This window comes from Pongo abelii, chromosome 20 (assembly GCF_028885655.2).
Source record: "Pongo abelii isolate AG06213 chromosome 20, NHGRI_mPonAbe1-v2.0_pri, whole genome shotgun sequence".
Classification (NCBI taxonomy): domain Eukaryota; kingdom Metazoa; phylum Chordata; class Mammalia; order Primates; family Hominidae; genus Pongo; species Pongo abelii.
This window is the reverse complement of record NC_072005.2, coordinates 41,121,630-41,135,160: the sequence shown is the minus strand read 5'-3', so window position 1 is coordinate 41,135,160 and position 13,531 is coordinate 41,121,630. Positions and strand designations below refer to the sequence as shown.

At 49.9% G+C, this 13,531-nt stretch overlaps 1 long non-coding RNA gene across 2 annotated transcripts; it reads left to right on the top strand.

Annotated features, from left to right (window-relative positions):
• The first annotated feature begins 9,527 nt into the window (after positions 1–9,527).
• Positions 9,528–12,096, top strand: LOC129051941 (uncharacterized). 2 transcript variants are annotated; one of them, XR_008516519.2, is made up of 3 exons: positions 9,528–9,715; positions 9,872–10,055; positions 11,529–12,096. It is a non-coding gene; the product is annotated as an uncharacterized LOC129051941 (long non-coding RNA). The 2 variants fall into 2 exon arrangements; XR_008516518.2 differs by having other exon boundaries at positions 9,872–10,062.
• The last annotated feature ends 1,435 nt before the right edge of the window (positions 12,097–13,531 follow it).

Below are 13,531 nucleotides of genomic sequence, written 5' to 3'. Positions count from 1 at the left end.
ACTCGGGAGGCCCAAGCAGGTGAATTGCTTGAACCCGAGAGGCAGAAGTTACAGTGAGCGGAGATGGCGCCACTACGCTCCAGCGTGGGCGACAGAGCAAGACTCCATCTCAAAAAATAAAAATAAAAAATAAAGTAAAAAAGGGAGAAGGACTGGCACTGTGGTGGGAGTAATAGCACTTCGTGTTTATCGAGCCCTTTCCATGTGCCACGCTGGTGCATCAACTCGTTGAAACCTAAATTACCCCGTGAGGGAGGCGATTACTATGCCAGGTTAACCTCTGAGGGCCAAAGAGGTGAAGTCATTTATTTCAGGTCCTGCAGCAGGTACGGGCATTGCTGGAACTCGAACCCTGCTGTGGTGAGAGCTCAACCTTCAAGCTACACTATGATTAAGTAGGATTGATTTTGTAGATGGGGATGGGGTCTGGTCACATTGGCCCTGGTTTTGGGAAAATGGACTGACATGTAGAAAAAGGTATTTTAATTAATTAATTAATTAATTAATTTATTTATTTATTTATTTTTGAAACAGAGTCTTGCTCTGTCACCCAGGCTGGAGTGCAGTTGCGCGATCTCGGCTCTCTGCAGCCTCCACCTCCCGGGGTTCAAGCCATCCTCCTGCCTCAGCCTCCCGAGTAGCTGGGATTACAGCCACCTGTCACCACGCCTGGCTAATTTTTGTATTTTTAGTAGAGACAGGGTTTCACCATGTTGGCCAGGCTGGTCTCGAACTCCTGACTTCAAGTGATCCTCCTGCCTCAGCCTCACATAGTGCTGGGATTACAGGCATGAGCTACTGCACCTGGCCTAGAGAAAGGTATTTAAAAAATCAGTCTCATAATATCTTTGCTTTTTTTTTTTTGAGATAGGGTCTTGCTCTCTTGCCCAGGCTGGAGCACAGTGGCAGGATCATGGCTTACTGCAGCCTTGACCTCCTGGGGTCAAAGGATCCTCCCACATCAGCCTCCCAAGTTGCTGGGACTACAGGTGCACAACACCATGCCTCACTAATTAATTAATTTATTATTATTATTATTTTGTAGAGATGGTCTCATTATGTTGCTCAGGCTAGACTTAAACTCTTGGGCTCAAGGGATCCTCCTGCCTTGGACTCCCAAAGTACTGGGATTATAGGCATGAGCCACTGTGCCAGGCACCAGACCAGTTTTAAGTGCTTTACCTACATCATCAGATTGACTCTTCATAGTAAACTCTATCGGATATTTACTGTTATTATTCTCATTTGACAGATACAAAAACTGAGGTTTGGCCTGGCGCAGTGGCTCATGCCTGTAATCCCAGCACTTTGGGAGGATGAGGCGGGTGGATCCTTTGAGGCCGGGAGTTCGAGATCAGCCTGGCCAACATGGTGAAACCCCGTCTCTACTAAAAATACAAAAAAAATTAGCTGGGCATGGTGGCACATGCCTGTGATCCCAGCTACTGGGGAGGCTGAGGCAGGAGAATCACTTGAACCTGGCAGAGGTTGCAGTGAGCCAAGATCGCGCCACTGCACTCAAGCCTGGGCAACAGAGCAAGACTCCGTCTCAAACAAAACAAAACAAAAAAACAAAAACAGGTTCAGAGAAGAAACTGATTTTCCTAAGATCTCACCAGGAGTAATTGTCAGAGCTGGAATTTGAACTAGGCCTGTTGTAGTCTGACTCCAGAGCCTAAGCTCCTAAACATTTTTATACACTGCCTCCATCCTGCCAACTACAGTGACCACAGTGCAGACACACATGGTCCCAGGGAATCCCCAGCCACCACAGGAAACAGAATGACGCCCCAACACGCATTGGAATAGACAGCCAAGGCTCACAGAGGTGAAGCTCCTCATCTCAGCTCACACAGCTGAGCAAGGAGTAGAATGATACAAGACCTTCTGAATCCAAGCCTGAGTTCTTCATCACTCCTCACACTGTGTTTTTCTTATTTGAAAGATGAAGAAACGAGGCCAGGCACGGTGGCTCACGCCTGTAATCCAATCACTTTGGGAGGCCAAGGCAGGTGGGTCATAAGGTCAGGAGTTCGAGACCAGCCTGACCAACGTGGTGAAACCCCATCTTTACTAAAAATACAAAAATTATCTGGGCATGGTGGCGCATGCCTATAATCCCAGCTACTCAGGAGGCTGAGGTAGGAGAATCGCTTGAACCTGGGAGGCAGAGGTTGCAGTGAGCCAAGATCGTGCCACTGCACTCCAGCCTGGGCGACACAGCAAGACTCCGTCTCAAAAACAAAAAAAACAAAAAAAAAAACCAGCCAGGCGCCCGGTGGCTCACACCTGTAATCCCAGCACTTTGGGAGGCTGAGGCGGGTGGATCCAGCTTTGGTTACTCCCTGAGGAGTAACCAAAGCTGGCATTCAGACGCAGATCTGTCTGACCCAGGAGATCACCCCTGAACCACATTAACTTCAGGAAGTGCTTGTCTGGTAGATCCTGGGTTGGATTGGTTGAGAAGTCCTCTCACTCAACAAGCCTTATTTACAGTTAGTTCATCTTGTCCCAACTTTGACCCTAAAGGTGGTTGGGAATATACTTTACAGCCTCAGAACCTTTGGAGTTTCTCACTGATTCTCACTGAGAAGCCCTAGTGATAATTGCTACAATTTTTTCAATTTTTTATGCATATTTTTTCCTTTTTTTTTTTTTTTGAGACAGAGTCTTACTCTGTTGCCCAGGCTAGAGTGCAATGGCACGATCTTGGCTCACTGCAACCCCTGCCTCCCAGGTTCAAGCGATTCTCCTGTCTCAGCCTCCCAAGTAGCTGGGATTACAGGTGTGTGCCACCACACCTGGTTATTTTCTTTCTATTTTAATAAGCTGGTCTACGATACAGGTTTCCTGTGTTTTGTTTTGTTTTTTTAGAGATGGGGTCTTGCTGTGTTGCCCAGGCTGGAGTGCAGTGGCTATTCACAGGTGCGATCGTAGCACATTGTGGCCTCAAACTCCTAGCCTCAGCAATCCTCCTGCCTCAGCCTTCTGAGGAGCTGGGACTACAGGCACATGCCAACATGCCCAGCTAATTGCTACAAATTATTGAATCCTTTTTATGGGCCAGGAAGGCATGAGAAGATGGAGTGAGGGACCCTGGGCTCTGGCAAGATGGTATAGAAAGGGTTGTTGGCTTGGCTTGGGGGTTGGATTGTCAGATTTGGAGAGTTAAATGTCTGAGAGAAGTAGAAAAATAAATAAAAAGCCCCTGCCTTCAGTTGCTTATTAAGCAACTCCCCATACCAGATCCTATGCTAACTAAGCTTAAGTGTACACTGAGAAGCAGAGAGCCTTGCAGCCTAGGTAGCTGAATGCTGGATCCAAACTGTCTGCATCATATCCTGGCCCTGTTATGTACTAGTTGTGAGACCTTTGGCAAATTGCTTAACCCCTCTGGGCCTTAATCTCTTCATCTGGGCATACTAAACGGTCATATCATAAATGGGCATGTTAATAGTACATATTGGCCAGGCATGGTGGCTCACACCTGTAATTCCAGCACTTTGGGGAGCCGAGGTGGGCAGATCACCTGAGGTCAGGAGTTTGAGACCACCTTGGCCAACATGGTGAATCCCTGTCTCTACTAAAAATACAAGCCTGTAATCCCAGCTACTCGGGAGGCTGAGGCACGAGAATCGCTTGAACCCAGGTGGCAGAGGTTGCAGTGAGCCGAGATTATGCCACTGCACTCCAGCCAGGGTAACAGAGTGAGACTATGTCTCAAAAAAAAAAAAAAAAAAAAAAAAAAAGAAGGCTGAGTGCAGTGGCTCATGCCTGTAATCCCAGCACTTTGGGAGGCCGAGGCAGGCGGATCACCTGAGGTCAAGAGTTCAAGACCAGCCTGGCCAACACGGTGAAACCCCATCTCTACTAAAAAATACAAAAATTAGCCGGGTGTGGTGGCAGGCACCTGTAATCCCAGCTACTCGGGAGGCTGAGGCAGGAGGATTGCTTGAACCCGAGAGGGGGAGGTTGCAGTGAACTGAGATCGCACCACTGCACTCCAGCCTGGGTGACGGAGTGAGACGCCATCTCAAAAAAAAAAAAAAAAAAAAAAGGTACATACCGGCCGGGCGTGGTAGCTCACATCTGTAATCCCAGCACTTTGGGAGGCTGAGGTGAGAGGATTGCTTGGACTCAGGAGTTCAAGACCGGGTTGTGCAACATGGCGAATCCCCATGGCTACAAAAAATACAAAAATTAGCCAGGTGTGGTGGCACACACTTGTAGTCCCAACTACTGGGGAGGCTGAGGTAAGAGGATCACCTGAGCCCAGGAGGTATAAGCTACAGTGAGCCATGATTGCGACACTGCACTCCAGCTTGGGTGACAGAGTGAGACCCTATCTCAAAAAAAAAGAAAAAAAGTGCATACCTCTCAAAGTCACTGAGGGGATTAAATGAACTAATAGAGCAGTGGTATTTCTTCTTCTTCTTCTTTTTTTTTTTTTTTTGAGATGGAGTCTGCCCTCCAGGCTGGAGTGCGGTGGTGTGATCTTGGCTTACTGCAACCTCTGCCTCCTGGGTTCAAGCGATTTTCCCGCCTCAGCCTCCTGAGTAGCTGGGACTACAGGCGCGGGCCACCACGCCCAGCTAATTTTTGTATTTTTAGTAGAGACGGAGTTTCACCATGTTGGCCAGGATGGTCTCGATCTCTTGACCTCGTGATCCACCTACCTCGGCCTCCTAAAGTGCTGGGATTACAGGCGTGAGCCGAACAGTGGCATTTCTTCTGTTCCCCAATGCCCTGTAACCGAGTTGTTTCCTTGCAATCAGTATCATCTGCCTTGACTCTGGTGTAGACCCTGAAAATTAAGGGACCATGGGAAAGCCTGGGGGCAGTGTGTTCCCAGAAGCAGTAGCAAGCGCAAAAGCCCCAAGGCAGGAGTGAGCTTAGTATATCTGAGGTACAGCAGGATGTCCACCTGGAGCCAGGCAGCTGACTAAGACTCAGGAGCTCAGCTCAACAGCACGAGTGTTCATGACAGATGTGAAAATAACCCTGTACCTTTCAGAGAACAAAGACTTTCCCCAAGCTTTGATCTCTGGAAAAACCCCAGACCATGATTACATCTGAGGCTCAGTGTCCACAGTTGCACAGGAATGAAGCTTAGAATTCAGGTCTTCTAGCTCTCTAGGGCCCATGAGTCAAGGTCAAGAATCTTACTTTCACTCAAATATTTATTAAACTTCTGGCCAGGCGCAGTGGCTCACACCTGTAATCCCAGCACATTGGGAGGCCAAGGTTGGCTAATCACTTGAGGTCAGGAGTTGGAGACCAGCCTGGCCAGCGTGGCAAAACCCCATCTCTACTAAAAATACAAAAATTAGCCAGGCATGGTGGCGGGCGCCTGTAATCCCAGCTACTCAGGAGGCTGAGGCACAAGAATCGCTTGAACCTGGGAGGCAGAGGTTGTAGTGAGCTGAGATTGGGCCACTGCACTCCAGCCTGGGTGACAAGAGTGAAACTCCATCTCAAAAAAACAAAACAAAACAAAATTCTGATGGTGCATGCCATTGGTGCTGAGCCCTGCGGAAGACCCAGCCCCTGCCTTCAAACATTTCACCTTCTAGAGAGGAATTAGACCTCAAAAGATATTCTTCAAGAGCCAAGTGGAAAGTGTAGGAACTGAAGCTGAGAAGAGGCACTTAAGCTAAGGGGAGAAGGAGTGGAGAAGGGTGAGGGACAGCTTCCCACAGGAGGCGATGATGTTTGCGCATCTTTTTGGGGGTACTTACTGTGTGCTAGGCATGGTGCTTGGTAGAAAGGACACAGTGGAGAGCAAAGAAGAGACTGAAAGTAATGGTCTGCTAGGGCTGTGTAACAAAATATCACAGACTAGGTGGCTCAAACAACAGACATTTATTTCTCACAGTTCTGGAGACTAGAAGTCCAAAGTCAAGGTGCCAGCAGGGTTGGTTTGTCCTGAGGCATTTGTCCTTGGTTTGTAGAAGGCCACCTTTTCACTGTGACCTCATATGGCCTTCCCTCCACGTGTGTGCACTCCTGGTGTCTCTTTCTATAAGGACATCAGTCCGATTGGATCAGGACCCCACACTTATGACCTCACTTGACCTAAGTTCCCTTCTTTATTTTCTTTTTCTTTATTTTATTTTATTTTTGAGACAAAGCGTTGCTTTGTCACCCAGGCTGCAGTGCAGTGGCAGGATCTTGGCTCGCTACAACCTCCATCTCCTGGGTTCAAATGATGCCGTTTTGGCCTTCCAAGTAGCTGGATTTAGAGGTGCCCACCACCACTCCTATCTAAGTTTTGTATTTTTAGTAGAGGCAGGGTTTCACCATGTTGGTCAGGCTGCTCTCGAACTCCTGACCTCAAGTGATTTGCCTGCTTTAGCCTCCCAAAGTGCTGGGATTATAGGTGTGAGCCACCGTCCTGGCCAGTTTACTTTCTTAAAGTATCTGTCTTGGGCTGGGCGTGGTGGCTTACACCTATAATCCCAGCACTTTGGGAGGCTGAGGTGGGAGAATCACTTGAGGCCAGGAGCTCGAGACCAGCCTGTCCATCATGGTGAAACCCTGTCTCTACAAAAAATACAAAAATTAGCCAGGTGTGGTGGTGCACACCTGTAATCCCAGCTACTTGGGAAGCTGAGGCAGAAAATCACTTGAACCTGGGAAGTGGAGGCTGTAGTAAGCTGAGATTGCACCACTGCACTCCAGACTGGGCAACAGAGCAAGACTCTGTCTCAAAAAAAAAAAAAGGCCGGGTGTGGTGGCTCACGCCTGTAATCTGAACACTTTGGGAGGTTGAGGTGGGCGGATCACGAGGTCAGGAGATCAAGACCATCCTGGCTAACACGGTGAAACCCCGTCTCTACTAAAAGCACAAAAAATTAGCTGGGCGTGGTGGCGGGTGCCTGTAGTCCCAGCTACTTGGGAGGCTGAGGCAGGAGAATTGTGTGAGCCAGGAGGCGGAGCTTGCAGTGAGCCGAGATCGCACCATTGCACTGCAGCCTGGGCGACAGAGTGAGGCTCCATCTCAAAAAAAAAAAAAAGTTAACTGATGTACCCTGAACCAGAGTTGTTTTTAGACAACAAATATCACTTGTCTTGACTCTGGGTACATATATATATATATGTATCTTTTTTTTTTTTTTTTGAGACAGGGCCTTGTTCTGTTGCCCAGGCTCCTGGCCTCAAACAGTCCTCACATCTCAGCCTCCCAAAGTGTCCTCAATTTTCTGAATGGATCTTTGTGAGAGGAACTTTAATACCAGGGATCCTATTTTGGTCATTTTGTCCAGCAGGGCTGGGAGCAGCTCTTCAAAAAGACCATTTTCTTGTCCCTTTACCTTCCCTGTTTTGCATGATTCTGTTTCCGTTTGCAGAGGATCTGAGAAGGCAGCTGATTCTGTGAGAAACAATGATTCTACTTCATGTTTTAAATAGATCTTTTGGGTTAGGTGACAAGCCCCTAGCTAGACTCAAGAAGGCACTGGAGAGCTATGGTCCTGCCACTGCCCTCCAGCCTGGGCGACACGGTGCGATCCCATCTCTCCTTCTCTCTCTCTCTCAGACAAGGTCTCCCCCTGTTGCCCAGGCTGGAGTCCAGTGGTGCTACCATAGCTCACTGCAGCCTGGAACTCCTGGGCTCAAGTGATCCTCCTGTCTTGGCCTCCCAAAGTGAGGGATTACAGGTGGGATTACAGGTGTGAGTCACTGTGCCTGGCTGAGACCCCGTCTCTTAAAAGAAAGGGGAAGGGGGAGGAGAAGGGGTAGGGAGGAGGAGGAGGAAGAAGGAGGAGGAGGAAAAAGGAGGAGGGAAGAGGAGGAGGGAGAAGGAAGGAGAAGGAAGAAGGAGAAAGAAAGAGGGATGAAAGAGAGGAGGGAGGAAGAGGGAGGAGGAGGGAGGAGGAGGAGGGAGGAGGAGGGAGGAGGAGGGAGGAGGAGGTAGGAGGAGGAGGGAGGAGGAGAGAGGAGGAGGGAGGAGGAGGAGGGAGGAGGAGGAGAGGGTGGCAGTGGAGGTCACTCCCTATAATGTGGAGCATAGCAGCCACCTGCTGGTCACAGCGCAGTAGGAAGAACACAAAGCCCCAGAGTGAGGCAGAGGGGCCCTGGCTCCTCAGTGGCTCTCCAGCGCCCTCTATTGACAAAGCCTAACCTGGCAACAGATGACAAATGGAACTGAGAGGTAATAAATTGATAACCCACAGGTGAGTGATGGGGCCCCTGCTACTAATAAAACAATAGTAATAATAACGACTACCATGGAATTCTCAGTGCTGTCTCTGTCATTTATCCAGGAATCGCTGGTGAAGGTTGATGGGGAGGGGGGATTGTGGTCCATTTGCCCTCACGGCTGGCTCACCCTTCCCTAGGCTCAGGCTCAGGGTCTGAGCCTGCTCTGGGCAAGTACCCTCTCCCTGCTCCCAGGCCAGACCCTATAGATGGAGCTGACTCCACCCCTGCTCCAAGGGCAGGCGTGTGCCCCGGAATCCGCACTTTCCCCGGCCCCACACATGGTGATAGCACAGCACAGTGTCAAACCTAGACAATGAAAAACATTCCAGAGGGGGCACCAGGCCCTCTCACCGTTTTTTGCTTTGTTTCATTTTGTTTTTGTTTTTTGAGATGGAGTCTTGCTCTGCCACCCAGGCTGGAGTGCAGTGGCACGATCTTGGCTCACTACAACATCCACCTCCCAGGTTCAAGTGATTCTTCTATCTCAGCCTCCTGAGTAGCTGGGATTACAGGCACATGCCCCCACATCTAGCTAATTTTTGTATTTTTAGTGGAGACAGAGTTTCGCTATGTTAGGCAGGCTGGTCTCGAACTCCTGACCTCAGGTGATCTGCCTGCCTCAGCCTCCCAAAGTGCTGGGATTACAAGTGTGAACCACCATGCCCAGTCATCTTTTTTTTTTTTTTTTTTTTTTTTTTGAGACTGTTACCTGGGCTGACAGAGTCAGTGGTGCCATCTTGGCTCACTTCAGCGACGACCTCCCATACTCAAGTGATCTTCCTGCCTCAGCTTCCTGAGCAGCTGTGATGCAGGTGCTTGCCACCATGGCCAGCGATTTTTTAAATTTTTTTTATTGTTTCGTAGAGACAGGGTCTCACTATGTAACCTACGCTGGTCTCGAACTCCTCAAGCGTTCCTCCCGCCTTGGCCTCCTAAAGTGCTGGGATTACAGGCGTGAGCCACCGCACACCACCGTGGCTAGGTTTTTCTTTTGTCTTTCATTCTTTTATTTTTCTCCTTAGCACTTATTAGCCTCTGACATGTGTTTTTCTTATTGGTTTTATCTATTTTCCCCTGTAGAAGGTAAGCTTTATTTATTTATTTATTAAGCTCTTTTAAATCTGGGAAGAGTTCCTGCAAGCTTTATTATCTGATTCCCGGGAAGCTTGTAGCCATTTTTCTAACACCAGCCAAGGACGCGGTGACCAGAGAGGAGGAATCGGTGAGCGTGGGACGCCTGAGGAAAGGGCAGCGGTGTGGGTTTTTACATTTTGGTTAAAAAAAAAAAAAGAACCAACTTGCCCTCATAGAAGGAGTGTAAGCAAAAGTGGATGTAGTCAGAGGCATGTGCCTGGCTTGATTGCTGTATAACACAGTTTCTTATTTCCGTTCTGTGACCTCAGATGGTGAGAGAGAGCTCGGCTCAGTGGAGCAAGAGAGAGACAGAGAGAGAGAGAGAGAGATACCTGGAGAGGTGGCAAGGGGCCAAGCCACATGGGCCCCTCAGTGCGAGGTGAGGAGGGCGCTGGAGAGCCGTGGAGGGTTAGAGGCCGAGGAGGGATGCAGTCACCTGGGGTGTGGGGGGAACAGCCATCAAATGGCTGCCTGTCCCTCAAGGTGTCCGGGCCCTGACCTAGCCCTGACCTCTTTGCTTCCCTCTTACCTACAGGAGCCGGCCTCTGAGTTTGGGGGCTGGGCGGACAAACCTGTCCTGCAGGCAGGCCCGCCTGGGTGAGGCCACGCTGCTGCCAGTCTGACTGAGCCACACTGCACGTATATGGTCAGATGGAGCCCAAAAGCCAAGTGGCAGATGTGGGTCAGAGATGGCGGCCTGCCTACCTCACTGCCCAGAGGTCAGAGGTCAGGTCAAACCCCAGCCCCCCATCTGGCAAGTCCTGGCCTATTATTATTATTATTGAGACAGGGTCTTGCTATTGCCCAGGCTGGAATGCAGTGGCACCATCACAGCTCACTACAGCCCCTACCTCCTGGGTTCAAGCGATCTTCCCACCTCAGCCTCCCGAGTAGCGGGTACTACAAGTGCGCACCACTATGCCCAGCTAATTTTTAAATTTTCTGGAGAGATGAGGTCTCACTATGTTGGCCAGGCTGGTCTGGAAATCCCGGCCTCAAGCAATCCTCCTGCCTCAGCTGCCAAAATGCTGCGATTACAGGCGTGAGCCACTGTGCCCAGCCCTGACCTGTCTTAATGAGAGGTGACAGCGTGCTGGCAGTCCTCACAGCCCTCGCTCACTCTCGGCGCCTCCTCTGCCTGGGCTCCCACTTTGGCAGCACTTGAGGAGCCCTTCAGCCCGCCACTGCACTGTGGGAGCCCCTTTCTGGGCTGGCCAAGGCCGGAGCCGGCTCCCTCAGCTTGCGGGGAGGTGTGGAGGGAGAGGCGCGGGCGGGAACCTGGGCTGCACACGGTGCTTGCGGGCCAGCGCGAGTTCCGGGTGGGCATGGGCTCGGCAGATCCCGCGCTCGGAGCGGCCGGCCGGCCCCGCCGGCCCCGCCGGCCCCAGGCAGTGAGGGGCTTAGCACCTGGGCCAGCAGCTGCAGTGCTCAATTTCTCGCCGGGCCTTAGCTGCCTTCCCGCGGGGCAGGGCTCGGGACCTGCAGCCCGCCATGCCTGAGCCTCCCCCGTACCCCGTGGGCTCCTGTGCGGCCTGAGCCTCCCCGACGAGCGCCACCCCTGCTCCACAGCACCCAGTCCCATCGACCACCCAAGGGTTGAGCAGTGCGGGTGCACTGCGAGGGACTGGCAGGCAGCTCCACCGGCAGCCCCCGTGCGGGATCCACTGGGTGAAGCCAGCTGGGCTCCTGAGTCTGGTGGGGACGTGGAGAACATTTATGTCTAGCTCAGGGATTGTAAATACACCAATCAGCACTCTGTATTTAGCTCAAGGTTTGTAAACACACCAATCAGCACCCTGTGTCTAGCTCAGGGTTTGTGAATGCACCAATCGACACTCTGTATCTAGCTACTCTGGTGGGGACTTGGAGAACCTTTGTGTGGACACTCTGTATCTAGCTAATCTAGTGGGGACGTGGAGAACCTTTGTGTCTAGCTCAGGGATTGTAAACGCACCAATCAGCACCCTGTCAAAACAGACCACTCCGCTCTCTGTAAAATGGACCAATCAGCAGGATGTGGGTGGGGCCAGATAAGAGAATAAAAGCAGGCTGCCCCAGCTCGCAGTGGCAACCCACTTGGGTTCCCTTTCCCACTGTGGAAGTTTTGTTCTTTCGCTCTTTGCAATAAATCCTGCTGCTGTTCACTCTTTGGGTCCACACTGCCTTTACGAGCTGTAATACTCACCCTGAAGGTCTGCAGCTTTACTCCTGCCTGAGCCGGTGAGACCACGAACCCACCAGAAGGAAGAAACTCCGGACACATCCGAACATCAAAAGGAACAAACTCCAGACGCGCCACCTTAAGAGCTGTAACACTCACCGCGAGGGTCCGCGGCTTCATTCTTGAAGTCATTGAGACCAAGAACCCACCAATTCCGGACACATTAACTGCTCAGATAAAGTTTGAAAATGTTTAGTAGGATAATTCTCTTCTCAATGTACATTTTATGTCCAGCAGTGACATTTTAACTAAGATATATTTCTTGATTTTTTGTTAGAGGACAAAGGCAATAATCATCATAAAGTATTTGCAAAATACCAAAATGCCCAAGGAATGAAATAAAAATCCCCTGCGAATGTGTCTTGTTCCTCAATAACCTTTGGAAGACTTTCTTTAAAAAAATGCAAACATGCACATATTTATATTTTTATCAGAGAAGGAATCATACTTGGCATGCTATATTGTAATCTGTTTTTCTCATGTCACAATTTCCCAAGTATTTTTTTCATGCCATTAAATTATTTTGCAGTGTTTTTTTTGTTGTTGTTGTTTTTTTTTTTGAGACAGAGTCTCGCTCTGTCGGCCAGGCTGGAGTGCAGTGGCATGATCTCAGCTCACTGCAACCTCCACCTCCCGGGTTCAAGGGATTTTCGTGCCTCAGCTCCTGGGTAGTTGGGATTACAGGTGTGCACCACTACACCCAGCTAATTTTTTTGTACTTTTAGTATAGACGGGGTTTCACCATGTTGGCCAGGCTGGTGTTGAACTCCTGACCTCAGGTAATCCTCCTGCCTAGGCCTCCCAAAGTGCTGGGATTACAGGCATGAGCCACTGCGCCTGGTCAGCAGTGTGGTTTTTAAACGAAAAAACTAGCTGGGCACAATGGCTCATGCCTATAATCCCCGCACTTTGAGAAGTCGAGGTAGGAGAATCACTTGAGCCTAGGAGTTTGAGATCAGCCTGGGCAATACAGCAAGATTCCGTCTCTTTTACAAAAATTTAAAAATTAGCCAGTTATAGTGGTATGCACCTGTAGTCCCAGCTACTTGGGAGGCTGAGGCAGGAGGATCGCTTGAGTCTGGGAGGTTGAGGCTGCAGTGAGTCATGATCCTACCATTGCACTCCAGCCTGAGTGACAGAATGGGACCCTGTCCTAAAAAAATATATAATAGGCTGGGTGTGGTGGCTCATGCCTTTAATCCCAGCACTTTGGGAGAACAAGGTGGGTGGATCGTGAGGTCAGGAGTTTGAGACCAGCTTGACCAACATAGTGAAACCCCATATCTACTAAAAATACAAAAAATTAGCTGGGCATGGTGGCGGGTGCCTGTAATCCCAACTACTTGGGAGGCTGAGGCAGGAGAATCACTTGAACCCGGGAGGTGGAGGTTGCAATGAGCCGAGATGGCACTACTGCACTCCAGTCTGGGCAACAGTGCAAGGCTCCATCTCAAAAAATAAATAATAATAATAAAGGAAAAAACTGATTTTATGCGTATCAATTGGCATCAACTCCACAAACATTCTTTGTTTTGTTTTGTTTTTGAGACTTAGTCTTGCTCTGTCGCCCAGGCTGGAGTGCAGTGGCATGATCTTGGCTCACTGCAACCTCCACCTCCTGGGTTCAAGGGATTCTCCTGCCTCAGCCTCCTGCACAGCTGAGACTACAGGCACACGCTACCACACCCAGCTAATTTTTGTATTTTTTAGTAGAGACGGGGTTTCACCATATTGACCAGGCTGGTTTTGAACTCCTGACCTCGTGATCTACCCGCCTGGGCTGCTCAAAGTGCTGGGATTAGAGGCATGAGCCACTGCACCCGGCCTCAGCCAGAAGCATCATATTCACGCTAACATATGCTGAGTTCATGAGCTCATCATCTCACAGTAAAAGCACCAAGCATTTTCTTTTCTTTCTTTTTTTTTTTTTTTGAGACAGAGTTTCGCTCTTGTTGCCCAGGCTGGAGTGCAATG